The 16,657-nt window shown below is 43.3% G+C and overlaps 1 long non-coding RNA gene across 1 annotated transcript in view; it reads right to left on the bottom strand.

Annotated features, from left to right (window-relative positions):
- LOC118927699 (uncharacterized) overlaps nt 1-16,657 on the bottom strand; it is a 105,320-nt gene that overhangs the window by 17,105 nt on the left and 71,558 nt on the right. The window contains exon 2 of the long non-coding RNA XR_005030925.2: nt 7,325-7,457. This is a non-coding gene — a long non-coding RNA (uncharacterized LOC118927699). The remainder of the gene's footprint in view (nt 1-7,324; nt 7,458-16,657) is intronic.

Raw genomic sequence — 16,657 nt, forward strand, 5'->3', positions numbered from 1 at the left:
ACTGAGAAGAGGCCACAAGGAGGCCAGCGTGGATGCTACCTAGAGAAATCCAGGGTGGGAGACGGTGGTGAGACGTGTTCAGATCATGGATTTATTTTAAGGAAAGAGCCGACAAGATCTGAAGACAAACTCAGTGAGGATTTTGAGAAAAAGAGAGATCCCGAGATGACTCCAAGTTTTGGCCAGAGCACCTGGGAAGACGGAGACGTCATTCCTGAGATGACAGGTCTGTGGGAGGACCCCTGGGGGACCTGTCAGAGCTGCCCTCTGGGACCACTCATTTGCGGTGCTGACTGGATACCTCAGGTGGGCCATCAGGCACAGTCCGCAGTCTGGGGAAGAGGTGTGGGGTGCAGGTAGAAGTGGTAGAGTCTTGAGAATACAGATGGCATCTGAAGGGGCGAGAAAGCAAAGACGAGGGGAGAGCCCAGGATGGAGCCTTGAGCAGAGGCTGAGGAAAAGCAGAGGGACGCACAAGGAGACAGACAGAGCCCCTGGGAGGCGGCAGGAGCGGCAGGAGAGCGCATGGTGGGCCCTGCCAGGAGCCAACAGAGGGGGAGTTTCCGAGGAGGAGGGACCGGTCGTGCCAGTGCCCCTTGATGGCCAAGTGGGATGAGAAGACAAGACCGTACTTGGCATTTCAGACGGCGGAACCTGCGGGCTGTTGCGGTGGGGCGACGGGGACAAACCTGACCGCGTGGGTTCAGGAGAGGAGGAATTAAGAGGAACTGAGGACAGTGCACGTCGGTCATTTGCTGAGATTTCACTATAAAGGGAAACAGAAAAGAAAAATGTCCACAGGGTGATATGGATTCAGGGGAGGGCTTTTAGCTTCTTGGGTTGTTTTTTAAGAAGAGAGAAATTATAATACACTGTTGGCCAGTGGGAATTACATGGTGCAACAGAGAAGAATTGGTGATGCATGGGAGAGAAGAAAATTCACTGGAACAATAACGGTGAACAGGGGGAAGTGGGTTCCAGTGTAAGAGGGGAGAGGCCTGGCCTTGTGAGGCGGGGCGACTCATCAGCGGGACGGGAGAGCGTGGGCACGCGGGCACAGACACCAGGAGGCGCGACGCGGTGGCTGCACTTGTCAGGGCGATCGGCGTTCAAGTAGTTGGGGTGTAGTTTTCAGTGATGTTACCAGCAGTTCCTCCCAAGCCCGTACTCACATGCAGCTTCTCACATTAAGAGGTTTAATCTACTTTTCTCCCCTTACATCCCTGGCCGTGTGCCTCACTTTGACCGACAAAATAAGGCAGGACTGATGTTCTGGGATTTTCAGGCCTGGGCCTTAAGAAACTAGCATCTCCTGTTTTCTCCTCCTCAGAGCCCAGCTGCCCTGCTCTAGGGAAGGCGGGCTCCTGAATGAGCAGGGGGCACACGCAGGGCATGAGGGGCCATCGCAGGGGCCCGGCCAGCCCGGCCGCCAGGGCCTGAGCCTGTGGCTGCCCACAGGGTACAGGGCAGCACGGCGGGGTCTGCCCGAGCCCCTGCCCACCAGCTGTGAGGGGGCGATGCATCGTTTCTCGTTTTCAGCCACTAAGTTTGTGGAGCCTCGTTAGGCAGGAATAGTTCATTAAAATATCAGTGAAACAAAAAAACACATTTCATTTGAAAGTGGGGATGGAGAGGTGTTAGGAGTTGGAGGGGGAGAGGAAGAGATACGAACAAATATCAGAGTTGGAGTTTCGGTGGGGAGGGGACATGGTGTGACTGTTGGGCAACACAAAGGTGGACTTAAAGGGAAAACAATCAGCGTGTCTGTTGGTTTTTCTCCAGCCGCATTCAGCTGCCTGGGGTGGGCTTGGGCCCCGGAGGGCTGGGTTCCAGCCGGGCGGGTTGGTGACAGGTGACACGGGGCAGTGGACAGGAGGAGGTGAAGGCGTGCAGGAGAGACATCATGACGGTGGCCGTGGGATGCTGCCTCACGACAACAATCGCCCATTTCGAACTACCTCTCTGCTGTTTTAAAAGAAGCAACATGCTTCCTCCATCCACACAGAGCCCTGCCGGGAAAGAATCTGTGCAGGTGTCTCAGGCGCTGCTCGCAAACCGCGCTTAACCTTTCTCATAAGAAACCAAGGAAGCCGAAAGTAAAATATTTATTTTCTACTACTTGACAGACCCATTATGCAGTCATTTTTATGAGTTGCTATGGATTGTAAACTGTCAGAAGGAAAGCCTTGTATCTAATTTTTAAAAATCCATAATAGAGCATACCATAGTGCTATACAAGATAAGAACAAATTATTTAAATGAATACATATATGTTTTAGTTCTATTCGGGCTTTGTAAATAATTTTTGTAATGGGAAGGAAAGACTTAATCAGATGTGAATGACTCCCTCAGGCTGACCAGGGTGCTTGGTCCATAGCAGACCCCTCACTACGGGTTTGTTGGCTGGGTGAGTGAATGAGTGGGCTTCCTGGCGAAGCTCACATTCTCCGGAAGTGAACAACATGACCCCTGCTAAGGACTTGTGTTCAAGCATTTTCCTTGTACATTTATAAAAGTTCAAATTTAACAGAGTTTTTCTGATATAGATTAACAGTCTGGCATTTCAGCTTCTTTCCAAATCCCATTATCTTAATATCAAGAAATTGGGTAAAAGTTTTACCTTTAGATTCACACTTATATTTGCTGTAATCTATTTGCATTGCATCACTAAAACCATGGGTGCTTGGGTGACCCATTGACAGTATATGAAGTACTGTAAGTCAAGAACTTTATTTTAAAATGTCTTACTTACATTGCTCGGTAGTAAAGTCTGGCCTGTCTTGACATGTTAAGATGTGTTGACTTAAAGAGAACATTTTTTTGGTGGTGTGAATGGATACAGACTTCTCCATTTTGTTCCAGAAAATGAGTAAAAGTCTACTAATGTACCTCCATGTCGGGAAGATTCCAACTTCGTGACCCAGCCAAGCGGACAATTAAGATTCCAGAGATGAAAGTGTTCCATCTGCAGTGGCTGGACCATGACGCCCCAGTTCTGAAACTGAGCTTCATTACCCAGTAATGCTTACTTTCTTCAGAGTTGCCAGTATCAGACCTCTCAGTTATTTTCCCAGGAAAGAGTATTGCTTACATCTAATATCACAGTGAGGGGAGAGTTCATTGTATGGCTGCTAACATATGAAATATGACTTAGCCCAGTGGGTCCCAAACCTGGTCATTACCCCCATAGCTGCTTTAAAATATGGATTCCTGGACTTCTGCCCCTGCCAAAAGCTTCAGATTCTGGAGGATTAGGGAGAAACATAAGTGAATTTATTTGCAACAAGCTCCTGGGGTGATTGATTCTTTCTCAGCCGTAGGGGCACTGGTTCACTGGCAGGTCTTTAAAAATCACTGATTTATTCAACTGAAATGTACAGCAGGTGCCTGCTCGAGTGTTTCCATAAAAGGTGACTTGGTAGTAAGATACGCTGGTTTCTCTGCACTAAAGCAGAGGCATTTATGACCGATGCTGTCACACCTCAGTGCAGCATGCATGCTACAAATACGCGTGCCCACCCCGGGCTGCCCGAGCGTTTGTGCTCTCCTCACGTGAAAGGATCTTCAGGGATTCCAGGGCTTACTCAAAAATAATTCTAAGTCAAATGTAGCTCAGCTGAATTTCTTTTTAAGGTTGTCATTCTCTACAGTCCATGTTGCTTCTTCAACACCCAACAAATCTATGGTCCTAAATTCGAGGACCACATCCCCCGAAGGGGGACATTTACATCTCATCCTTGTAGGCAGAGCATGTGTATATTGTTGAAAGTCACATTCAGTGTTATACTCTACCTTTTAATTTGGGAAATAATATTGTTTGGATAATATGCCTACAGAAACTAGAGCTCAGCAAAACCTTGTGTAGTGGAGGCATAAGGAGGATAATGGGCTCCTCTGGGAACCTCCCTCCAGACAACATAGCAAGACTGGCAGGCGTTGCAAAAGCATTCCTGTCCTGTAGGCATCAAAAGGGACATGTCACAGAACGTGAATCAACACTGGTCACTGATATTATTACCGATACTACTGATCAGCCTGTGAAATGTAAGGCACCATGGGCTGTAGCGTCTTCCGACAGCTGCTCTCTGAGACTCCCCTCTTTCTTTCCTGCCCCCATCCTCCCACTCCCCTTTCCTTTTAGCTGCCCCCCCATATCCTGGAGATACTCTGCTCTGCCCACAGCCTGAAATCCCCGGATGACTAAGGTTAAGACACTGCTTCCTGCTACCTGGGAGCTGGCACCTGAGCTCTGCATACTGACTTCCAAATTAATGAGCTACCTGGGAGCTCTCCATTCCACAGTCACAGAATGGTCACAGACTGTTGTTGAAGCCATTTGCCCTGAAGCTTAATCCATAAATTTGCAGTAAAAATGGAATAAGGATCCAGTGAATTATGTGCAATGTCAAACACCTATTACATATGGCATTTGGAAAATGTTAAACCACTGTAAAATAACTGGATTTCACTTGCCAAGCATTTTCATTACCATGATCACTTGTCAGAAAACCTCTCAAAGCTGGTAAGGGAAATTTAATGTCAGGAAGGAAACACACACACACATATACACACACGTTTCATATGTATTGAGTTTCAACTACCAAAATGTCCCTCCTTTTTTTCCCCCATTTCAGCAGCAAAGACAGAAGATTCTGAACTTAGGTTGAGAAAAATATATGCATATTTCCAAGCCTAAATGTTCTCTTTTATGGATTGGCTAATTCAAACTCTATTTTTCTAGCAGGGAAGTAAGACAAAGAGAAATCAAGTGACTTGCTCAAGGTCACAAAACAAGAAAGGAGCCCACAACACCAGAAGCCAGACTTCATTTCATTCAGCAAACACACGTGGGACCCAATGCACTCCAGGCCCCCGGGAGAGTGGTATCCACTCTGTCCTGCGGTTGCTCGCCGCCGACCAGAGGAAGCTGAGTGACTAACGAAGGCCACTGCGAGACAGAACATAGGAACAGACACAGCTTTCTACAGGGCCAAGTAAAGGAGGCAGCTATGGATGGCTCCCTGGAGGCGGTGACACCCAGCATGGCCTCTAAGCTGCATATGAGAAAGGAGGAGAAGGATGGTTTGGGTATAACGAGTACCTCAGGCTCAGAGGCCAGAAAGCGCACGCCATTCAGAGATCTGTAGGCCTCTCCTCTCACTGGGGCAGAGGGTGGGGCTGGCAGAGAACAGGGAGAGATGACACTGAGTGGGAGGGGCCTCAGAACTCATCAGTTTTAGAAATTTGAACGTTATTCTGAAGGCAATTGATGAGTCATTGCAGGAATCTCTGCACGGGGATAACGCTATGAAACTTACATTTGGACTGGAAGAGGAGCCAAAGGAGGCCAGGACAACACCTCGCTGAGCACAAGACAAAGGGCCTTCGTGAGAATTTTTAAAAGGCACCCTTCCCGTAAGAGCACTGTCACAACATGCCATTTGTCAAGAAAGTTACTGACATAGATACAGGGGTCTGCAGCGACATGCGGACACCCTTGGGTAATGCACAGCCTGCCCAGCAGGCCCCGACCTCACACTGCCTCTAGGAAACCCAAACGGGAGGTATGCCTGACTTCGCATAGCACTTGAACACATACGAGCCACTTTCACATTTTATTTGCTCTTCCTGATAAGCCTGTGAAGTGATCGGAAAAGGCAACATTGTCACCCTCAGACTTGAATAGTTCCTTTAAAAGGGGGTTAGGGGATGCTTGGGACATTATTCTCAATTTTGTTTCTCTCTCCAGTCTTCATTAAGGGAAAAAAGACCCTACAAGATCATGTTCCCTTTCTATGGCCAGTGCTGACACCTTCTTGTTCTAACCATCACCCCAAGGAAAGGATACGGAAATAGTGGAATTGAAATCCTTTGTTTGCTCAGAAAACATACACGCGCAGGGCTGTGTCATTACTGCGTGAGAGGGAAACTGGGTCAGTGTATTCGCCCACGTCTGAATGTCTGATTATGTCTAATACAACATTTCCAAGCTGATTCTGAATGGTGACAATACATCGTATGAAAACACTCCTCAAAATCCCTAATGTCGTTTTTTCTGGGCGAAAGATATGAATTGTTCCAAGGAATGATTCTTAAAATGTAAAAATAAAAATTAAGGCAACATATTCACTGACTTTTGTGTATTTACTGGGTTATGTGTTCACCACCTTGACTAAAATAGGAGCTACTTAATTTTAAAAAATATTTTTACCTAGAAATGAACAATAAACTTTGATTGTTTTTCAATAAAGTAAATACTCAGTAACACTTGCCACCTCAAAACAGAAATACACATGGATTTATAATGGCCTAAATAGCCAACTTCTCCAAGTTCTGGTAAATGAAGAACATAGAGCTGTGAACTTAATACCATAATTTAAAACAGACTAGAAGATACCGTAACTTTCCATAGATAGTCATTTAATTATTTCCATGGAAATACCATTCTTCTTAGACTTCAAATGCTTTAAATTTTGTAATATGCCATAATTTTGCAATAAAATGTTTAGAGAAAAGTAATTTCAAAATATTTGCCGTCTGGGGGAAAAGAACAGGACATTTTTTTTAGAGCAGATATAACAGACCTCTTCTGACTACAAGTGAATGAAAATCCAAACTAAACTGGTCTGAACCAAAATAGAATTTATTCCCTCACCTAACCCAAAAGGTCAGGAATAAATCTAGTTTTGCTCAGAGCTTGACCAGACTCAAATGATATCACCAGGACATGGTTTTTCTCTTAACTCTTGGCTCTGCCTTCTACTTACTATAGAAAATTATTGTTCAAATCATGGTCAAGGTGGACTTCATGGCTGTAAACTGGCTGCTGTGCTCCAGCCCTTCACGCTTCCAGGTCCACACCATGCAGGGAAGAGGGCCTGCCTCTCTGCAAACTGGACTGAGAGACCCGGAAAGAAGTCTCAGCAGATGCCATGGGCCACTGTGGGTCCCAGGCTGTTCCTGAGCACCCTCCTCTCCTTCTGAGGGGCTGGGCTTCAGGCAAAGGCATCACTTCCAAGGGCTGCCAAAGAGCCAGTGGTCTGTAAAGCGCTGATCTACCAGCAGTGGTGGGTAGTTCTCCCAGGGCAAAGCACCATTGTTGCTTTCTATCTGCTGTTCTTCCTGGGTAGGTTTAAGCTACATGCAAGTAAGGACCTTATCAGTTTTTCTCACCATTTATCAACAGCACACAGCACCTAGTCTAGCAGCATTTCAGTAAACAGGCACGGATCGCATGAGGAGAATAATGACATTCTCTCGCTTCCACTCCAGTGGATAAAGGTGGCTACTGTAAGGGTCTTTCACCAGTAGGCGTTTTACATACCTGGTGTTCCCTCCTTTCCGGGATTCATCTTCCTGGGCATCACCAGTTCTACCCCATCCAGGATCTGTTCCCGACAGCTCTGCGTCCCCCAAGCACTCCGGGCGGTTGTTCGACTCTGCCATTCCCATTGCCCCTGCGGAAATATTGATCTTTATCATCTGCCACTTATAAAAGGTAATTGCCCCCTAATTAGGTTTTCTACCTCTAGTCCCTTTCTTCTTTTCATCTACACTGCTTTCAGAATAATTTGCTTCAAGAGTAGTTTGAATATTGCCACTCATCTGCAGTCATTCCTATTTCCCCAAGTGACGTCTAACCTCCTTGGTACTCAAGTAAGATCCACAGCCTCTCACTTGCTTTAGATCCATTTGGTCTCAAAAATATCATAAATGCCTTAAAGGAAGGATTTTGTCTAATTCATTGTCATTTTATTTGGTTACTTGCTTTTCTAGATCCTATATTGATAGCTTTGTACATAATAAACCATCGATAAGCAAGTTAATGAATAAACAAAATAAAAAACAAAAGACCACAATGAATGTACAATGTTATTTCTGGACTTTCATCGTTTTGGGATAATAGCAGTGCACGGAAGGTTCCTTTTTCTGCAGTTCATGGCCGCTGGTTCTGGAGAAAACCCACACCCCACTTCCTGGTGGCTTTCAGAGTTCCCTACAATAATATATGCTTAATAATGTGTAACACTTGTACAAAAGGAAGAAGAGAATAGTCCCATCTTGGTTTTGAAAGTACTTTTCTTCTCAGTTACAGCATGTTATCACACATATAGCACAGATTTTTATCTGAGACCTTAAAAAAATCATTTCTGGAGAATTTTCAGAAAAAGAAACACAAGAAAATTGGTCAACAAATATAAAATGCTCAACCTCAATAATGATGATAGAAATTCAAATTCACATAACAAGGAATTAGTACTTTTCATTTATCAGATTAGCTAAGGTTAAGTTTCTTACTGACCAGTTCGACAAAAATGTGTAGAGGCGAGCATTCTCATAGGCCTCTGGTGGAGCAGCAATTTAGCTGCAGCTACGTGTATATATATATATATTTTTTTTGAGAGGGCATCTCTCATATTTATTGATCAAATGGTTCTTAACAACAATAAAATTCTGTATAGGGGACTCAATGCACAATCATTAATCACCCCCAAGCCTAATTCTCATCAGTCTCCAATCTTCTGAAGTGTAACGAACAAGTTCTTACATGGTGAACAAGTTCTTACATAGTGAATAAGTTCTTACATGGTGAACAGTGCAAGGGCAGTCATATCATAGAAACTTTCGGTTTTGATCACGCATCATGAACTATAAACAATCAGGTCAGATATGATTATTCATTTGATTTTTATACTTGATTTATATGTGAATCCCACATTTCTCCCTTATTTTTTTTTAATAAAATGCTGAAGTGGTAGGTAGTTTAGTGCTGTAAGAGGGCAAATGTAGATGATCAGGTGTGTGCCTATAGACTAAGTATTAATCCAAGCTAGACAAGGGCAACAAAACATCCACGGATACAGAAGATTTCTCTCAAAACAGGGGGGATGAGGTTCTAAGCCTCACCTCTGTTGATCCCCAATTTCTCACCTGATGGCCCCCCTGCGACTGTGCCTGTCTTAGGTTGTTCCTCCCTTGAGGAGTCTTACCCGTCTCTGGCTAACCAGTCATCTTCTGGGGCCATACAGGGAAATGTAAAGTTGGTAAGTGAGAGAGAGGCAATATTGTTTGAAAAGGTTAGCTTTTTACTTTGTAGCTACGTATATTTTAAAGATGCATATTCCTTTGGCTCATTTATTTCAGGTTTAGTAATTTATTCCACATGTATTCTGAGATAACTGCACAACAATATTTGTACAGGGATGTTTGTTTCATCATTATTTGTAGCTATTATCTAAACAATCTAGAGGCAACCCTAATGTCTATCAGCTGGAAATAGAAGTTAATTATTGTGCAGCCCCTCAGTAGACTGGAATATTTAAAATCCAATTTAAAAGAGCAAAATGGATTATGCTAAGTGAAATAAGTCAAAGACAAATACCATATGATTTCACTGCTATGTGGAATCTAAAAACCAAAACAAATGAACAAACAGACAAACAAAACCACAGAAACAGACTCATAAATACAGAGAACAAGTGGTGGTTATTAAAAGGCAGGGGGCCAGGAGGATGGGTGAAACAGGGAGGAGGGATCAAACGCTAACTTCCAGGTAGAAAATCAATAAGTCCCGGGGAGGAGAGGTACAGCAAGGGAATACAGTCAGTAAGGTTGTAAGGACTTGCTACAGCGACAGACGGTACCTGCTTATCATGGCGAGCATTTTACAATGTATACGTGTTGAATCTCTATTCTGTACACCTAAAACTACTATAATAGCAGGTCAACTATTCTTCAATTTAAAAAATAAAAGAATGAAATAGGTATATGTGTGTAAAGGTGGTAATCTGGGTAAATGTAGAAAATCTCCAAAATTACCAAGCAAAATAAAACAATGGGCAAAACAGTATATAAAATATGATCCAGTTTGTTAAATCTGAACAAACTTTTAGGGCAACTGTAGAATGAGAGATGGGAATGGGGTTAGTAGTAGAGAGAGAGACATCTACATCCTCCTATTTGGATTTTCACTACACACAGGCATTGCTTTTACAATACAAACCTAGATTGTTAAAAAAAAGAAAAACACAAATGTAAACAAAAATTGAGGTCCTTAGTGTTGTACACAGTTCATATTTTCACATTCATTTATATGCTAATGTGCTCAATAACTATTTATTAAGTGTTGTTGTGGTTCAAACACCATGCAAGTTTCGTACTGACTTTCTCAAAAGACACACATATTCTTGGGACTCAGAAGTCATTTTGCACATAGGTCCCTGCCCACAAATACTGGGTATTTTGCTTTTCAAAGTCATGTTAAAATACCATGTGAAATGGCTCCTCTGCTCATAACGCTACCTGTCGTTTCTCCTCACATGTACAAAAAGCATGCTCATTGGAATGGCCATTTTCAGCTTTGCACCCTAGGCTGGTGCCTTCCCTTTGGTTTGGATGAAAGACACTTTGTTTTTCTTGAAATATAAAATAATTGAAAACAGATTTGCGAGCATAGATTTCTGCTCCACAGCCAGCAGCCTGAGAAAGCAGAGTAGGGCTGCTCTCTGACTGACGGCAGTGTCGCTCATCGCCGCCAGCTCAGGGCCCGGGGGGCAATTGCCTGCCACACTCAGGCTGGAGAGAAGGGTCCCCCATTGGCGTCAGACTCGGCTCTGAGAGTTAAACTCCGCTCTGTGGCAGTGTGAACCTGGCTACGCTGCCATGGGGCCTCGGCACACATCCTATCACTCATCAAGAGAATGCTAGATACATTAATATTTGTGGTCCCACATATATTTTATTAGGGTAGATCTGCCAGGACTTTTACAGAATAATTAGCTGTTTTCTTTAATGAATATATCTTCAAGATGATGCTTATATAAAGAGGATGTATACTTTAACCCTCCAAGGAAGAAAACACTTAAAGTGTGAATCAGAAGCTAACTCAGTCCAGCAGGAAATGGAAATTGTCCTCACACAGTGCCCTGTGGGTGCTGGCAGAACGTAGGGGCCAGTGGCTCAGAGCCCAGGCCACCGGCTGGTGGTGCCTCCTGTAAGCATACGTACGACATTATAAGCACTCTGGCCTTTAACGAAATAATATTAAGACAAATGAGGCTTAAATAAGAATGAACATGTAATGTTTATACTGCATATATTAACATCACTAGGTAACCAGAAACCCTTAGAGAATCGCCTTATACCAAGGGGCTCACCCATAGGGCAACTTCCCATGATTTTATCCATTTCCCGACTTTAGGTGCGTCTGTGGCTCAGGGTATTTCCTTCACGCGGGTAGGGGTGGATCACTGTGGATGGCTAATACATGCCCCTGAGCTTCAAGGCTCAGCCGTGCATGTCAGCACTATGTGATCCAACAGACACCTCCACAAACCCCACATGCTGCGTTGTAGAATTCTGAGCTGCCCCTCCTCTTCAGAGGCTCGGTTCACACGTGGCAAGGGCTGTCACTCATTTCCAATGCCTTTGGCCACTTTGTGGTTGAGAAAACAGGAGTTTTCTGTCTGTGCTGAATACGCCCTGAGGCTATGAGGCAACTGTTTCAAACGCTTGACCCTCTTTCCCCCATAAATGATTAGAAATCTTAGTTTCTTTTATTTTGCAGAAAAATCTTTCGGTCAGCTAGCCTCTCCCGCTTGAGGAACATCACTCAGACACCTGTGCTGTACGGCATAGCTCTCCTCTTACGTGCCTGAGCAGCTACAATTTGTTTCTGCCCACTTTTTTTTGCATTAAAAGGTACCTGAAGTTCTGCTTGGAACAGCTGACTTCTTCCCTTGCCTCAATCTTAGAAGTCTGTGTCACACACAGTGAACCAGTATTTTATATACAAAGAAGGTTCATGTTTGAATTGGGTCGTCATCGGTCAGTGAAAGATCAAGCGGTTCTCAATGTCAACACGTTCACCTTGAACTCCCAGAAATGTCACTTGAGGAAAACAGGACATATGCATGAAATACACTTAAATGCGACATTCAAGTGATGAAAAATACTTGGAAATAAAGTTGCATTCATTCCTTTATGGGTAGTTTGCTTCTTTGGTTCTGAAGCATGTTATTCTAAATAAAAGTACCCGAAACCATGAAGGAATAATATTACCGACGCCAACTATTACAGGATATACAAATACTTGAGTAAATCCTTATGAGGAGGAAAATGCTTTCAAATCCTCAGCTTTTCAGAACAGAAAGAGTGTTGATTCTGGCGCTGAGTTTAAACTACCTACATATCATTTTTCACAAGCTACCAAAAGATGAAGCCAAAGGGCAAAAATGTATGCCCGATACCCCTGGTGAGGAGACAGAGAAAGGAGAGGAAGCCCAAAAATAAGGGAAATGTTGTCTGTACATTTAAGAATTCTAGATTATGCCACTCAAGAAGGGAGAACTACAGTCATATTTGAGTCTTGTATTTCATGTACCATCTATTTTGAAAACCAGCAGGCAGCCTCACGATGGTTTGCCCACATGATTGACAGTGTGGTTTGCCTAAGGCCAGTTCTACTGACATGAAATTCTTTTTCCCTGCCTGCCCCCCCAAAATGAAATCTTTCTATCTGCAAACCTCATTCCTCTAAACCATATCACTAGAGAGAAGAGGAAAAAGATTGGTGACAAATCTCACTGTTTCTGTTCTTGAATATATATCTTTTAACTCCAAGGCCACATAGGAACAATGTCGCTGCTATGTTAGTACAAATGTCAAAAAATGGGAAGACTTTTTGTGTTTTTATCATAAGATATTGTATTTGATTGAATCCTGTGAACTACTTCTTTCTGAAAATATTGATCTCTTTCTTTGCAGAACGTTTGATAAGTAGTTCAGTCTAACCAAATCTTTAGGTGGCATCCATTATATGTGCCCATGTAGTTTACAGACACCACCTTGGCAAGGACCTCTCATCAATTTCCAGAAGATTGTTTTATTTCACAGGTGTTGAATATTAAGAAAATTATAGTAAATCCACCAATAGAAATATTACCCAGTTATTAAAAAATGTTTACAAATAATTTTTAATATTATGAAATGGCTTTTTTCTCCAAGAAATATGCTTTTGTCAAATAAAAGACAGAATAAATCATTTTAAATATAGTGTGAACTGAATTATATGTACATACTATGTGAAAAATAAAGAAAAAAAATGACCAAATACGAGTATTGGTTCTTAGGCATGTGGAACTCTGACAAATTTCTTTCTTCTTTTTATCCACGCATCCTCAAACCTTCTCTTTTTCCTCATTATGTTTGTCTGTGGCCCAATGATCCAATTTGTTCTCGAGTCAGAAGCCTGTGCTAGAGAACCGCGGTCCCTCGATGATGTCAAACCCAATCACCGCACCCAGGAACTTTCTTTTCTACCTATTTCTCCTGTCCTGCTCCTTCCCTCAGCAGCCTTGCTCCCACTGTCCCGGGTCAGTTTCCTTCTAGCCCTTGTCCAGGTTGTGCAAGCGCCTCCCACCTTGTGCCTCTCTCTAGTCCTGCGCCCCTTGAGAACCACTCTCTCCAATATAATCTAAGAAACCTATTTCAAATGAAGGTGTCATCCCATAACCCTCTTTAAATGGCATAGTGCTTCCTGTAGCATCAAGCTGCTTGGGAGACATGAAGTGACTCCTCTGTGACCTGGCCCAGTTCTCCCCCCTCAGCCTCGACTCCTGTCTCTCCTCCTATTCTATCTACTGTTTCCTGGAGAACGTGTATCTTAGGCCATTTCACACTTGAAAGGGTTTCTCAGACTATTTCTCCTGCCTAATACGCCCTGAATAAAGCTTACTCCTAGTTTAATTACCTCTAGGGTAGCTTCTCCTTCCTGGAGCCGCCTTCTTGCTGGGATTAAATTAACTAAGTCATCCTCCCGCAACCTCCAGTGCTTCTCAGTTAGCCTGTACTGTATCATACTAAATTAATTTGCTTGGGAGTTTGTTTCTTCCACTAGATTATAAGCTTTTAGAGAGCAGATGCTGTAAATTATTCAAGATTTATTCACCCCATTGCTTAGCATGCGTCTGGGTTTTAGCAGGCCCTCAATAAGTGTCTGAGGAATGAAACAGAACTTAGAGTCACCTGAAATTAAGTTTAGATTCCATGTCTTAGAAAACAATGCTCAAATATATCAAGAACAAGTCAAAGCAACTCAATACTGCCACTGGGCAGTGTGGTCACTTATTTGGCACGATTACCAAAATCTCAAGAAACTAGATAATCTTTTGATGTTTCTGGCTCTCATTCCACCCCAGGGAGCCTGTATATTGAAGTTCCTTGGAGCTGCGAGGGCAAGGGGGGTCTGCTCTTTAGAGCTGCAGAGTGAAAACGTAGACGACAATAATACCTCACAGATTACGTGGGCACAAGGTCAAATATTGCCTCAGTCCTATGTAGTGGCTTGGAAACTTCCTTGAGAGGCATCGTATTTTTCCTAACACTTACCTAAAACAACATGCCTAAGGTTTGGAAATCAGTTGAGAATATCCATTCCTGAGACATTTCCAGTTCTTTGTGGTTCTAGTCAACACGGTCAGAAGCGCTGTGCTATGTATCCTCCTGATCTGCTCCCAGGCTGAGCCGAAGAAAATCTCTGAGGTCCAGGTTCAGATACTGATTAACCACAGGCTCTGGGAAAAGCACAGAAATGCTCAGATTTCAATTTCCATCTGTGTGACGTGTCTGCAGTAATTATGCTCCATGGGGACAAGGTGGGCTGTGCTGCACAGCAGGCCAGATGGTGCTTCTATTCCCCAGCTCCGTGTCAGGAGCAGCCTGGCAGCAGCACCCATCAGAAAGCTCTGCTGAATCCAAACTTCAGTCACCATTGTTGGCTCTGAGACTCTCGGCAGAAACGAGATGTGCCACATCCCCCTTCTGGAGGCTGAGTAACATCCGAGACGGAGGCTCCGCTCCGATGCCCCCTGGCCTAGGCTGTCTGTCCTGCAAAGCAAGACCTGTGGCTTCGCCTCTTTCATCTTTTGAGGAACAATGTTACAACTTACTTGTTTCCTTTCCTCATGAGTCAAATATTAGATGCCTGTTGCTCACACATATTACTTAAATATACAATCACATTCAGTATTAACAAGCGGAGAGGTGTCTTTGAAAGGTAGTGACGGCATTTGGATATTCTTCAAAGAATTAGGCTAACCATACTAATTTTGTCTTGGCCCCAGACTGTTTTCCTTCATCATCAAACCTTATTTGTCAAAAGTAAGAATCTAAGAAAAGTAGTTTAAATGCATTTAATGTTCTGCAATATTAGCTGGGATTAAGATAATTTAAAGCAATTTTCATTGTATTTAAAGTAAGCATTTGAATGGCATGCGAGGTTATGATATTAGGAAAATATTGCCAGTGATTTTCTGTGTAAGAACATTAAAATGGAAAATATCAGATGGTTATATTCAGCCGTGAATATTTTATGGAGCAAATATGGAAGCTGAAGAAATTTATTCTGAATAATAATATTACCCACTCCCATGGATCAATTATCACTATTGCATATTGGGGGAGTTTCAATTAGTACATAGTATAAGTAGATAATTAACAAGTGCTTCCAGGATCTAGTTATACTGGTCAAACTGCCATTTGGAGATTTATCAGCTATCAGGAATTCCTGATCATAGAAATTCTTGGAAGTTTTAGAGGATAAGAACTATTATAACATAAAACTGGTAGCCAGCTTTATTTAAAATTTTGTAACTTAATCCCTGATGATTTTTGAAAATTTAGAAGTCAAAATGTCTTATTAAACTGTATTATAGAGTCAGCCCATTCAAAATAGTGGCATGGAAAAAAGCTACTTGGAAGGATGCAGTTTTGTTAAGCTACGTAGAAACTGAAACACCTGAAGCGCAGACAGACGCCTGAAGTGTGTCACGTCACTAGGCTCAGATTCACAGCAGTGTGTGCCTCTGGCTTGCTAGAGGCCCATCGTCTCCCCTTGCTGCTGGATAAGGAGTTACAGAGTCTCTGTGAGGGGAGGCTGTCCTGCACGGGGTGCAAGGATTCAGGACCTAGAAGGACAGACGAGAGGACCATGTCCTACATGGCCTACGTTGTTCAGTGACAGACGGTGGGAAAAATCAGGAAAGAGATAGCATGGCACCTTTGATTAAGGGTTGGCAAACTTTTCTGCAGAGGGCCAGATAGTAAATATTTCTGGCTTTGTGTGTTACAGTCTCTTTATAACTATTCAACTCTGCCATGTACTAAAAAAACAGACACTGACAACATGTAAATGAATAAACATGACTGTATTCTGATATAACTACATTTATGGAAACAGAAATTTGATTTTCATGTAATTTTCATGTGCCATGAACTATTATTCTTCTTTTGACTTGCTTCAGCTATTTAAAAATGTAAAACCAGTCTCAGCTTGCAGACCGTGCAAAAACAGGCAGTGGGCCATACTCGGCCTGCAGGTCCTGGCTGCCGGCCGCTGCCTTACAGGGATGGACAGCTTTTTTCTCTCGATGGAAAAAGATGGCTTGGAAGCAGAGTTGCTGCCCGGGAGCACCCACAAGCCACATCTTGATGCCTGTGGTGAGCACAGCCGAGCCGCTCACACCCAGTTCTGTGCTAACCAGCACCCAAGGGCACTGTGGGCACAGATCATGGCAAGCAGTCAAAACCCAGCTCTTTTGAACTATAAAGACACTCTTGGCTAACAGGTCTTCACAGTTAATGCCTGTCTTCTCCTAAA

The sequence above is a fragment of the Manis pentadactyla genome, chromosome 16 (assembly GCF_030020395.1).
Source record: "Manis pentadactyla isolate mManPen7 chromosome 16, mManPen7.hap1, whole genome shotgun sequence".
In the NCBI taxonomy this organism is placed as follows: domain Eukaryota; kingdom Metazoa; phylum Chordata; class Mammalia; order Pholidota; family Manidae; genus Manis; species Manis pentadactyla.